The sequence below is a fragment of the Apteryx mantelli genome, chromosome 10 (genome assembly GCF_036417845.1).
Source record: "Apteryx mantelli isolate bAptMan1 chromosome 10, bAptMan1.hap1, whole genome shotgun sequence".
NCBI classification, from domain to species: Eukaryota; Metazoa; Chordata; class Aves; order Apterygiformes; family Apterygidae; genus Apteryx; species Apteryx mantelli.
Window position 1 is genome coordinate 446,731 of NC_089987.1, and position 13,731 is coordinate 460,461.

Genomic DNA, 13,731 nt, shown 5'->3' on the forward strand with positions numbered 1-13,731 from the left:
ATGTGTACAACTAAGCCTTGATCTACCAAATGCTAAAGATGTAATCCTTTCTTCTCATTTCAATTCAGTTAAATGCAAGCATGGTCCACAGTGGGTCTAGGAGCACTTTCCAGGCAAAATGAATATGGCTGAACATTAGTGAATTGTGTATTTGGCTTCTTGAATAATAAGTACCATTATTTCTAGAGTCTGATTTGGTAAAAGCAACTCCTTATTTCTAGATCTCTTCAGTGATATAAAAATAAACTAAGGTCTTGAGTTAAGGAGGTCAAATAGAACTGACATGAACAGGAGTGCACATCATTTAGCACTTCAGCTTTTAACAGTTTGGAGTTTCAGTTTAAACATCCAACCCAAAGACTTTTAAGAACAGGTTTGGCAGACATTTCTTAGAAACTACCTATATCCTTTTGATCCCACTTCACAGTAAGAAAACGGACCACATCATGGTTCCTAACATATTTGCTGTGGAGCCTAGAGAAAAAGTTTTGATTCAAGCTGGTAAAAACAGTTAATACTGTATTGATAATGGTAGCAGCCTACTGAGATTTTTTTTCTCCCAGTCAGCCCTCTGCCAGAGAGCCTGGCTGCCAAACCACTATTTCCTATAAATAGTTTAGTAAACTTCTTGGGTAGATGTAACACCCCCCATCCCAAGCATTAACCTGTTAAACGATTTGGCTAGTTCTAGATTTCTTCCAGGTCCCTGGCAGTGCAGGTTCTTTATTCCCTGCCAAGGTATTGTGTAATGGAGTAACTACCACCACTTTCCCAAAACGGTGATGGACAGAACGAAGGAATAGCGTGGCCTGATCAGGTTAGGACACAGGAGGCAGCTCTTGCAAGGACTCAGAAAAGGACCTGGCCTTCCCTCACCCCCGGAAGAGGGGAGGAAGACGAGAGGCCAGTAAGAGCGCGGATCTTGTCCATGAGCTCAGCCCTTACCGTGACTGCGTGAATGGAGAAGCAAAGAGATGCTGGATCAGGCTCTCAGCTAACTCTGCCTCCTCCTCCTCGCCCCATCCCTCCGGTTCGCTGGACTAAAGCTGCGACAACCTGCTTCCTATCACTGCTCCTATAAAGGACAGATAGTTAGGAAGAAAGGAAGGATGCCAGAAAGAGTAGCCCCAAATTTCACCAGCTGGGCAGGCAATTCCTAGATTGTAGGACCTCTAACTGCAACAATACCTGCTATATTATCTATTATCAACAGTATCAATGATTTTCCTGGGTCATTATGTATTAACATTGTTTTTTTCTTATACCTGAGAATGGATTTGAGAACTAGGCTAGGTATGTTAACTTGCCCTAATCCTTCCTGATAGCAATGATGAAGGGCACAGGGGTGGGGGTTTTGATTTATAAAATATATTTGTTTACCTGTATTGGCAGATATATGCAGGGAAATACATTTTTTTGTTTAAAAAATGCATAAACTTTTTTTAATAAGCTCTAGTGGCTGAAATGTTCATCTTCTCTGAAATATCAACTAACAAGGGAGCAGCCTTCCTGCGAAAGTTGCTTCCAGTGTGGCTGAGCTATTAGTTTACGGCAAGATAATACTCATGAAATATTCTGAAATGCTGAGGTAACACAAAATCTACACAACTGCATTTCCAAGAAAAAACAAACACCAGGACTGAGTTCCGGCGGCAATATCTCAGGCACCTGAGGTCTTACCTAAAACACACAGCATATTTGGCTATCATGTTCCACAAAAAAACAAGAACGTAGTAAACAGTAGGTGTTGGGGGGGGGGGGGGTTGTTTTTGCTTGACGTGAAGGAGGACGCGCGTTCAGGCCGCATAACCGAAGCTCAGAGCGCTGCGCAGCTTGAGAAAGGCTTCCCACAAAGCGGCTCCCGCTGGGAAGCGTCTTACCGTCCGGCGGCAGCACCGGCGCCCGAGGCGGAGCCGCGACGCCGCTGTCCCGCTCCCACCTACGCGGTGCCCCAGCAAGCGACTCGGCGGCAGCGCCGTCACCGGCCTCTCGCCCCTCCCGCAGCGCCGGCGCGAGGAGCGCCGCGTCGCACTGCGAGCTGCAAGCTGCGCCCGCCCGAAGGCGCCGGCAGCGGGCTGGGCCGCTCCCCGCCGGCCCTGGCCCCGGCCCCGCCGCCCGGACCTGCCGCGCCGCCTCGCGCCGTTCGAACGGGACCGCCAAGCCCGCCTCCCGCTCCGCCTCCGATTGACGGCGCTCCCGCCCAATCCTAGAGAGATACGCATGAATCCCCGCCCCCGGCGCCCCAGGTAACCAATCAACACTCTCGGGGTAGGAGCCGTGTCACGTGTGTAACCGCCTCCCCGCACGGAAAGCCTCACTAACCTGATGGGCCCGATAGGCGTTGATTAACGTAAGAATTACCCAGTAAGAGCTCAGAGACGGGCCCATGCTTGCCGGCGATTGGCCAAGAGGAGGAAGGGGCGGGGATGACCGAAGCAGCTCGGTGGACGAGGAGCGTCGGGTTGCCATGGGGACGGGAGGGCGGGCAGGCGGCGCGGCGGCAGCGCGGAGCCTCACTCGGCCCGGCCTCCCCCGCCCAGAGGTCTCCCGGCCTCGCCTCAGCCGAAGGGAGCCGAGCGGTAGCATTTGTCAGCTCGAAGGCCTGGACGCGCTGGCGGTGCCTTCGCATTGTTTACACGTGGGAAACGGGGAAAGCCGCTCGCTTCATTTGCGAAGCGAAGAGCTTTGAGTCCCGGCCACAGTCAAACACTCGGGGGCAAAATAAAACACTGTGCTAAGGGCCAGGTTAGTGCCAGAGAAGCATGCTCAAGCGAGTGACAGATTATGTCTGCCCACACATGAGCGCGAGGCCTGTGCGCCATCCTCCAGCACCCCCCCCCCCCTTCAGGGCCAGGTGTCCAGCCTTTCCGAATGGGGTAGTCTTGCGAGCAAACTTCCGAGGTTTCATGGCCAGCCGCATCTGCTTGGTACTAAACAGGAGTCTCTCCCAAGGCATTCTTAATTATTTACTTCTAGATTCATTTGCACATTCGTCCCAAAATAGCACAGATCTGTTGACCTTCAGAGAAACTTTGCTTCTTTCTTTTTACTGGCTTTTGACACAGAAGTACACTAAGGTTTCCTCATATACCAAGTTGTCACTGGCTCAGATGTCAGGGAAGGTGTTGGGACTTCTGCTGAGTTTTCTGCATTATGTTAACAATGCCTGGAGCGCACATCCATTTTTGTAATAAGTGTAAAGAAAAATAACTTTTCTGCCAGTTGTCATCTCTGGCATAACTGCCGTGGCAGAAGTCAGATTAAAGCAACCCTAAAACATTTCATAGGGCTATAGATTCATTATCATCACTTTCTCCCAAAATAACAGAACACCACTGAGAAAATTTCTCAGAATTTAAGAAAGTTTTTCTGGGCAGAAAAAGGATTCTGGGCAGATGACATCCTGCCCCATTTAAAAGGTAGGCAGCTGCATCCTATAGCCCCTCTAGCCTCCAAAGAAAGCAGCAGGCAGGGCACATTAGTCATCAAACCCGAAGGTGTTGAATGCACATAAGTTGTAGTGGGGCTTACACTGAAGGAGAAAAGTTATCAGAACAAATAAGCTGAAGAAAGCAGCTCCTCATGTCACTGCTCTCACCTTGAAGCCTGTAAGAAACTGCCAAAACCAGACCTAAGTTCTGCATCGCTGGAATCAACAGCAGGTACAACACTCAGGCCACAAGCCCCGTCAGCCTGCAGAAAGCTACTTCTCTGCCTCCGGTATCTTATCCAGATAAAGCAGGTAAAGCAGGTTTCCCCCTCCTCTCGAGAGCTTGCCTTGGCCAGACGCTGAAGTGGAGACTAACGAACTAGGTATCGTGCAAGAACACTGCGACAGCCATCTGGAGACCAGCAAGGCCGGTGCATGCCCTGGTGCTCCACACAGAAAAGCCAGTGGTAACAAGGCGTCTCAGGTTGGATAGGCAGTTGTCCTTCCCTGTCCCATGGCCGTGGCTTTCCTCGGCGCAGCTGCTATGAAGTAGTCCTCCTAGGTCCTGTATCAAATCGCCTGACAAGCATTCATGTCACAAGCTATAAAACAAGTTGAAGCTATCAAAGCTGGTACCAGATTTATAGCTATTACAAGCAGCTGCAGGAGTTACTGCTGCCTCTAAGCCATACACAGATCTAACTGTAGATAGGGGAAGGCAGGGAATCCAGGAGATGAGGTTGGCCAGCTCTCCCTTCCAAGGAGGGCAGCCAGTTTTAGAAATTGAAAGGTAGATGAAGATAGCAGAAACATATGCATTAACACAGATAAGGTGAAAGCCAAGCTTTGGTTCTACCAAACTGAGCTGGAAAACCTGCACGATGCAAACATCTGTTTGCAAGACCACATAGAAAACCCCAATTACTATAGGCGAAAAAATGGAAATTTATAGACAAATGCTAAATCACAGGAGACAAAGGAGCTGGAAGACTCTGTTCCAGTGCTCTTGGTAGAGAAGCAGGGAATGAATCAAGCTTGCTAGAGTCTTAAAGGCATAAATAATGACAATAGGGCTGCCGTTCCTTCAGCCATAGCCCCTTGATAGCAGGATGAAGTTTTGCTTGGCCCAGCAACTGCTTGCAATGATGGTGCTGGAAAACAGGCAAAAAAACAGGGCTGTGATCCTGGTTTGTGGACTCTAATGGCAGTAGCTGGTCTGGACTGGACTTCTCTATGAGCACAAGGGGCTGCCAGGGGGTTGCTTCTGTTAGTGCAAAAGGGATATTGAAGTATAATGCAGAAAGAAAATGAAATAAGTTAATCAAGGGAAAAAAGCAATGGAAATTCACTTTTTCCTTTTTTGGAACTGATGTGTGACAGCAAAACAAGAGAATGCCTGGAACTTTGTCTTCTGTTTAAATAGAAATGAAGAAAAAACAAACTTTTGTGTAATAAAAAAGTAATATCCTTTTTTGAACTTTGTAATCAAAGCAGCTTTATAAACTATGCACGCGTGCACATCAATTCCACACTAATCCTGCTAGCCTCAGGCATACAAGATGCTTATGAAATAACAGAGCAGTTCCTACTACCAAATAAACTTTTTTTTAAATGTAAGCTGATTGTAAGGCCAAGAAAAAGAGCCAAGTTCAATGGACCTTCATCAACATCACATGAAAAACATGGAAAAGGAGCTCAAATGAAAGATATTCCCATGTCAAGGTGTTTATCAAATACAAGATGGTATACAGGGGATAATACTGCAGTACGGTACCAGGAAGAGAAGTCCAGAATAGGACCCCATACTTTAATGCATGAAAGCCAGTGAGATAGTAAGAAAGGAAGAGCCGTGCAGGGATTAGAGCACAGTTACAGTGACTGCTGGGTACTGGTCATTACAATAAAAATCTCATAATGGTTTCCACTACAACCTTCTCCATCATTCATAGCTTTTCCTCAACTTTGTAACAATAACTTCCCCATCTTTACAAAGCAATCTTTATAACTTTTTTCTTAGTGTTCCTTCAGCTGAAATGTGCAAGGGTCAAAAATCTGACATTAGGCACAGCAGTGAGCCACAGTGAAAAGCAAAACTTGCCTTTGTGTAATTTGGCTTTCATTTGCCATTCATGAACATATGAAATTCAGACTGTTTTTACTAAGCTGATTAAGACAGTCAGGGACATCTGCTTCTCCTAGTTGATATAGCTAATGCCTCATTCAGAGAGGAGCCTTTCCTCTCCTTCAAGGGCACAATAATTCAACCAAGCCTGCAGAAATCCACTGTAGGGGTATTCTGCTCTCGTCAGCCAGTGGTCTGATGTCAGACCTTCCGTGTCTGAGCAGGGCATAAGGAAGCCTGCCAAAGGCTGACTCCTAGTTTATCTTATTGAGACTAATAGACTAAGACCCATCACAGTTTGGAATCGAGCCAAGGCCTGAAACTGAAATTGCTTCCTGGTAAGTGATTTGCTCCAGTCAATGAATAGAAGGAAGACTTCCATTCTCATCCTCCTGGACCTACAGTCTTGACTATGATAATAAGATAGACCTTTACCAGAGAGAAGTGGCAGGAGTCCAGGACAATGCATCAAAACAATCTTTCCTGGAGGGAGTCGTCCAACAGGTTGTCAAAGGCAGCTGCACTTCTACCAGCCAGCGCGTCACTCTTCTGGGAAGAGTCCTTTGCAAAAGCCACCGTGAGAGGCCAAGTAAACTCGTGCAATAACGATACAGACCCATGCACCAGGAGTAAGCGGATGGCACACAATGCCGGCCATTCTCCATGGAGCTCATGACTCCCTGGCCACAGTGTCCCCACGCTGAGGCACAAGCCTGCAGGTGCGAGAGCAGATAGTCTGACCTGCAGCCGGGTGGAGGTGGTGCGAGAGGCTACAAGGAGCAACCCAAGCAGTGGGGTCACCACACCGCCTCCCAGGGCTGCATCAGCAACAGGGTCCGCAGCAGGGACAGTGCAGTACCCCCCACCCCAACCTATCTATAGCACTCCAGAGTATTTGTGCTTTTCATTTTGAAAAAAAATCCCCTCAAACTCCATTAGAAAATACTCCATTACAAAAAAATTTCAGGGTTGCATAGTTAAATACTCAAGATGAGAAATGCTATGAAGTCAAGACTGTACGCACAGCCCTTAACTCTGCCCCTTGCACGCCTGCATCATTACAGCATGAGCTATTCCTCAGCTCGTACAATAGTTTAGTCTTTTCAATCTTTTCTATAACCTTGTTCACATGACGCCCTGTAGCACTCTACCATGCAACGCAGCCCAGACAAAGAGTCCATTAAGGTAATTTATATGAAAAACATACGGTAAGTTACAATTAGACAACATACAACTGGTGAAATAAAAGAACAGAATAATAGTGAGAACATGCTACTATATTCAGGAGTTTAGAATTAGATTACCACATTAACCACTTTAATGCCGACACCACCAGCACAGATGTGTCAGTGGTACTGCCCTCTGAAAACAGCACAAAAAGCCCTAAAAACATCCACACAACATGCAATAAAATTAAACGCAGTTTCTGACAACACCCTTGTATTTTATATCAAAGCACAGATATCTCCCCCATCCCAGGTGTGACTTTTACTTGTGTCTGGCAGCATTTAGGGTTCGTGCCGTGGGTCTGGCTCCCACTGCATTACACTGGGCACCAGTGCGCACAGAGCGATGCTGCCCAAGGACCACGAGCCGTGCAGGGTGCCGGGGGCGAAGCACAGACAGCGCAGAGAAGAGCAACAACAGCAATCACCACTGAGCTGCAACACCCCACAAGAGCGGTGCAAATTCAGAGTATTTATAACGACTTCTCAAAGTCTCAAAACTTTTTTTTTTTTTAAGAATCCCTTGATTATACAGACAATGTGATACTTCAACTTGATTAGGTGGCATGATCAACCCTGTGCCCCAGCTGAGATTTTCCTAGCTTGGACTACAGGGGAAAAGCTAGTCAGAAGGCACTGAAAAGTTGCGAAGAGACTGGCCTTCAAGGGAAAAGGCCTCCGGGCAAGCGCCCCAGCCCTGCGGCTGGGGGAGCTGCCGGAGCCCCGTGGCAGTCCGGAGGGACGGGGCAGCGGGTGGAGCGTGCCGGCAGGTAACAGCGGGATGAGAGGCACCACGGCCCGCGTGTCTGTGGAGGACGCGCTGGCCCAGCGCTGCCTGCCCCCTCGGCACGTCCCCTCCAAACGGGGGGGGGGCAATGTGGCTGCCCCCGCCCTGGCGTGGGGACACATCCACGGCCCCTCACGGACACCCCGGATCACTCCCTGTGCTGGGCTATTCCCAACTGCAATTTCCAAGGAGAAGGGCTTGAGTCCAGAAATGGTCCCGCAGCTGAATCCTGTTTAAGGGGTGAAGCATGACCCCAGTCCTGCACATTTATTGCCATCGGGGGCGTTGCACAGAGCTGGTGTGCCAGGAGCCTGGGCAGCCCTGCCACGCACCAGCACGAAGGCACCGGTCTCCCACAGCTCCCCAGTCCTCTGCCAGACCCCAGGGGGTCGAGTGCACTTCAGGGCCAGGGAGCTGCATCTTCATCCCTGTCTCTCACGCATCCCGAAATCCCAACACAAGCATCTCTGGAGCGGAGCTCATTTGGAAGTGGCCTGGAGGAACCGCATCTCCCCACCGCAGGGCTCTCCCCTTCCAGCGAAACAGAGACTGCCTTGCGTTAGCTCAAGGTGCCTGGAGCACCAGCGCGGAGGGGGCAGCGCGCCGGCAGCAACCGCTGGACGCACACCAAGTTTTCCCTTTCCACAAGCAGGTCCCCAAGGGCAGGTCTGCAGGGCAGCTCTGGTAACTGCCCCAGGCTCCACAAAATCACATGCAAGACCACTGCAGTGCCCCATTTCAGTCTGTCTTGAAGGCCCACTTCTACCCTGCTGCTGAACCACCTCTTCTTCATTTCGAGGGACCCCTCACTGCTTTCCTTCTTTAGCCGCTTACCTGCTTGTCCTCAGGCTGAACTCCAGCTTTCCCAAGCATCCAAAAAGCCCCTGGAGCACAGCAAGCCCCCTCGCAAGGGGTGGGGAAACACCATCCCCTTCCCTGGGAGCTCACACAGCACTTGCAAAGCCACCAGCCGCCCCGCCGGCCGCTGTTGCATCAGGTACGGCACCGCCACAGGTGTGCGCTGGGGCCGGCGCTCAGCTGGTGCGAATCCCGGCAGCCCCATCACCTCCGGGGCCCTGCACCTGGGCTGAGATTAAAGTTGTCATTTCAGCCACTGAAACGATCTTTTCATTTTCCTCCTGCTTCGAGGTTGGGGAGGGGGGGGAGTGAAATGTAGAAGGAAGTTTGCCGGGAGGCGTGAGACAGTGACTAATTGCTGGAGAAGATGGGATGCAGCACTGCGATTCCCTGGAATATTTCTAAACCCCACGACAGTTTGTATATGTTGGAGCCCCTCCTCTCCAAAGAAAAGATAAACAGAGCGACAGACAGCAAGCGAGCGAGCCGCAGCTCCGAACAGTAACTGCCCTCGGAGTTAATCCAGAACCGGGTAAATAAAACTGCCGACAGTTAACAAATTAGATGAATAAAACCTAGAAATAATATTTTACTGTAGGATTAGTTCATCTAGAGGGTACCTGGTGAAATAGGAAGTGTGGGGAGAGAGGCAAAGACGACACTAAATTACCTTCATCTCTTTAAATTATTTCTGCAGATCCTATTACAGGAGAGAAAGGAGAAATGGCTGCAGAACAAATCATATGAATTCCTGTATCCAGCTGTCGGTCCTTCAAAAAAAGAGAGAGAGAGAGAACGAGGGAGAGAAAACGCAAGCACGTGGTGGAAGCAATAAAAATGGCGTTTGCGTCCCATCCATCACTGCGTCATCGTTGGTGCGTGCAGATATTGCTTGGCAGAGCCGGGGTCGGTGCGACCGGCACGGCCCTGGCTCCCAGGCATCCCGCCGCCCCGGCCGTGCCACATCCGCCGGGACGCCGGAGCGAGATGGCAGCTGCGTCTCCCTGGCCGTGGCTCACGGTGCCTTCATGCACTGAGAAAGCCGCAGCACCATTTCGGAGAGCACCGTGTCCCCCCTCGCCGGTGCTCGCTGCCACCCCTGCGCTGGCGCGAAGCCGGCACGGTTCCCGTGGGAGGCTGCCCCAGCCCCGCGGTCCGACCCGGCCACAAGCCCTCGCGTGGCACCGCCAGGTCTGCGTCCGGGCAGCCCCGCCGGCCCGGGCACGAAAAGCCGCACGCCCCGAGCTGCAGCGAGTCCTCGTGTCTCGCCTGCATGCGCGGCGTTGCTGCACCGCGACGCCAGGCGCAGGGACAGCACCGCTTGCAAGGACAGGAGGAAGCGCAGGTTTCACGAGCCCTTGGAACGAGCTGCCTCAGAAGAAGGGGGCGGTTCGGAGACCGTCTTCCCGCTGCCCGCCGCCGCGCTGGGACTGGCGGCGCTCGGTGCCGCTCGGCACCCCCGGACCGCTGCGCAGGGTGCACGGGCTTAGCGCACGAGCAGCCGCGTGTTACGGGACTAAGCTGGGGGTGTCCGGAAACCGAGCGTTTCTGGGAGTCGGTGACTGCCTTGACCTGCAGCCGGCCGGATTCGACGGCTTGGAGCATCGCGACCGGCCCATGGTTACCGCCGGCGTGTCGGGGCCGCGGCACACAACTGCTGCATTTAATCCCGAAATGTCGGCACGGACACTCGGCTCCGTGGATTCAGCGCCATCCTCCGGAGAGCTGTGGCTCGGGGCACAGGCACGAAACAGCTGCGTGCGCTGCCGGAGCAAGGAGCCGCTCTGTCGCACCGGTTGCTCGAGTCCCTGCTTTTCCAGCCAAGATCCCTGCCCGTCTCCAGGCCGCGCTACGGCCTCGTGGCGATTTTTTTTGTGAGAGTAATTTACAGCACCTGGGAATTGTATTATTTCTCAATGTCATGTCCTGCTTCGCGGGACATCAATGCTCCTGCTGCGATCTCTCAGGACTGCAGCAGCGTAAGTGTCCGTCCAGTGCAATAGACGAAGCGATCCACCTCCACCTGCGCCTCCCGCACGCGCTCGCGCCCGCCCAGTCGCCTCTGGAAAATAATTACAGCGCGGAAGCTGATCCTGTTAGATTAAGACAAATTAAGAATCTAATATATAGGTTTGCTGTCAGGTTCTCAGGGTCAGGGGTCGATATAGTATATTGCAATGAGGCTATAGGTTACCCCTGCCCCAATATTTTATCATAATAAACCAAATGGGGACGAAACACCCAGCAGTAGCCCATAAATCTATTAGCAGTGAACTGTCAATGTCCCATATACCAGGGTAATTTGTTAATTCAGAGCTGGGTCTCTTTTTTCACTAGACCTTGTAAACTCCTTTCTGAAACATCAATAAACCATCTGCTTTGACTTGTTAATCAAACGACTTTATTCAGTCCAAAGCAATTTTTTCCTAATAAAAACAGAGTATTTATCTCCATGGCTATAAAAGAGGATTGTTTTCAACTGTTCACTTATAGTTAAGAAGCACATTTAGTTTGGATTGATTTCCAATGCTTCGGTCATATCTTGTCACTTCCCATTTCTTACACACAGCATCTCAGTTTAGCTCCTTAGCAGGGAAGCGCAACCCGACCCGGTGCCGGGAGCGGCAGCCCGCGCGGAAAGGTCGGGAAAGGCAGCCGCGAAGGGCCGAAGGCGGCAGCGGCCCGGCCCCGGCACCAGCCGCACCACTGCAGCCCCCTGCGCCCTCCTCTTCCTCCCACCAAAACACCTTCCCTGCGTGGTGCAGGGGCCGGGACAGGTCACAAGGGAGGGTTGGGTGCAACCCGCCGCCGCATCCCTGCAGCAGCGGCAGAGCCCCGGCCGTGGCCCGCGCGCCCACCGCGGGGCCGGGCTCTGCGCATGGCCGGGGTGGCACGGTGCTGGCCCCCCGCGGCCACCGGCCTCCCCGCGGCTGAGCAGTGCCGCAAGCCGAGCGCCCGGCCGTGCGGACGATGCCGGCCCTCTCGCTCGCGCGCCGCCCCGCTGAGCCCCTAATGGCCGGCGCTGCAGGCGCTGCAGGCGCTGCTGCCTGCGACGGGCAGGAAGCTGCTGTCTCCCTTTGTTCTCCGGCCTTATTCAGCAATTTAGAGCCATCATTTAAAAAAAAAAAAAAAAAAAGAATCAAATATGCACGTTGCCGTCGCCACATGTACCGCAGCTTCACTTTTCGCCTCTCTTTAATGCGCATGCCGTGGGAGGAAGCAGCAGCACCCGGGAGCGCGGGGCGGCAGGAGAAGCGCTTTGTGTTTTTGTTCGTCGGGCTGTGCAAACAGGGAGGAACGAAAATAGGAATTTCTGTCTCTGACTCATTATTTAAAAAAATGGTCAGAAATCTTTAACAAAGTCCCTTGTACACAGGCAGCTCGTGCGGGAGCTGAGCAGCACACCGCCCACGTGCCCCATCCCCAGGGACATGCACATGGAGGGGCTGCGGATGGGGATGGGGATGGGAATGGGGATGGGAACAAGGACAGGGATGGGGATGGGGAAGGGAATGGATCTTGCAGCCCATCAATGCACCCTGCGCTCTGCTCCGAGGCTGCTTCTCCTGCTGCCAGGACAAGAGGCCTCTCCTTTGCTGAGAGCAAACACCATCCTTAATGACCTGCCCGGTGCCCCAGCCCCGGGGCCGGCCGAGGTGGCCCCAGCCCTGGGAGCAGAGGCTGCACCGGGCACCTGTCCCGTCCCATCCCATCCTATCCCATCCTGTCCCATCCCTGGCTGCTGGGGCATGCGCTGACGTTAGCAATGTCCCCGCTGCCCCACTGCGCTCATGCCGGAGTGGGAGGGATGCAGCCCCACATAAGGGAACCGAATTTCTGCTCCGGAAAAAGCTGCCGCTTCGCCGAAACACTCAGCGCTCCTGGCACACCTTAACCCACCCCGGGCGGGGAGCAGAGCGCTTCCTCACCGCTGCCCTGCCAGCAATTTTCTGTCGACTCCGGTTTGGGTTTTACCTCGCTCCAGCCCCGGAGGCGCCCGCTCGCCCACCGCGGGAACGTGGGTTGGAAGCCGCTGGAAATGTGATGGCACTGGAAGGAGCAGTGGAAACCTCAGGAAATGCCAGGAAGCAGCTGGGAATGTGTCGTCCCCCCCCCCCCCCCCCCCCCCCGACAGCACGGGCAGCTCACTGCATCCAGGCACTGCCCTGTGCACTGGGACACGGGGACCCAAACAGCCAAGGTCCAAAAGCACCCGGGATGCCCTGATCCAGGAATATATCCCATGGAGGCTCCAGCCTGTCCCGGGGTCCCGGCTCCCTCGGGAGACCAGTGCCAGCAGCTGCCCTGACCCTGCGCTGCCGTGGGGCAGCCGGGCGCTGCTGGATGCTGCTCCTGATGGCCCCGGATCCCGATGGCTCCAGATCCTGACAGCTCTAGATCCCTGGCAACCTGGGATCCCCACAGCTCTGGCTCCAGCTCCCCATCGGTGCCCATGGGCTGCTTCGAAGTGCTGCTGAATGGGGCAGTGAGTTGTGGTGTGTGTGCACCTGCATATGTGTGTGCATGTGTGTGTACACACCTGTGTGTGTATGTACCTGCATGCACATGTGTGCACATATGTGTGTGTGCACCTATATGCATGTGTGTGCATGTGCATCTGCATGTGTGCGTGTGCACGTCCGTGTGTGTACCTGTGCGTGCATGTACACCTGCATATGTGTGTGTGTGCATGTACACCTCTGCATGTGTGCGCGCACCTGTGTGCACACACGTGTGTGCACCTGCATGCACATGTGTGCACGTGCGCGCGTGCGCCTGGCCAGCTGGCAGCTGTTTGGCAGAGCACCCCCTCCCCCATGCTGAGAAAAGGCCCTTTTTCGCTGTGACAATTCAATATAATTGAAAGTTTGCTTAGGAAAGAGAGTCTTTTTAACTGAACATGCTCACAGCTGAATCGATATGAATTATACGGCACAGAAGATGCCTAGGGTATTAAAACATTAATTAAGTAACATCATGCTACCGTCCAACCAGCAGCACAAGCCCCTTTGTGAGCAGCGCTGCCTTTTCGCAGGGCGCAGGGCGAAGCCTCCCGCAGTGCCGCCGCGGGGACCTGGCGCCGCCCGGGGCCACCCCGGATCACAGATGTGGCGTCCGTGATCCAGGGTGGCCCCGGCACCGCCGGCCGCCTGCGGAGCAGCCAGTGGCCGCGTGGCTGCTGCTCCAGCAGCTCCCGCATCCGCTCAGGAGCTAATGCACCGGCTCTGCAATGTACTGAAATAGAAAGTCGTCGGAGTGAAATCAGTGTCTTTACCACATCCCCCCTGGCAGAGCGTTAATTAAAATG

The 13,731-nt window shown here is 53.0% G+C and overlaps 1 protein-coding gene across 19 annotated transcripts in view; it reads right to left on the reverse strand.

The window, feature by feature from the left end:
- The window catches only part of LOC106498818 (uncharacterized), a 131,070-nt gene extending 128,928 nt beyond the window's left edge, over positions 1 to 2,142 (reverse strand). For 18 of the 19 annotated variants that reach the window (XR_010885268.1, XR_010885269.1, XR_010885266.1 and 15 more), the window contains exon 1: positions 1,881 to 2,100. The gene's annotated coding sequence lies outside the window, so the exon portion shown is untranslated. Of the gene's footprint in view, positions 1 to 1,880; positions 2,101 to 2,121 lie in introns of those variants that run through there. The other variant, XM_067302288.1, reaches the window with a different exon arrangement.
- Between the last annotated feature and the right edge of the window lie 11,589 nt (positions 2,143 to 13,731).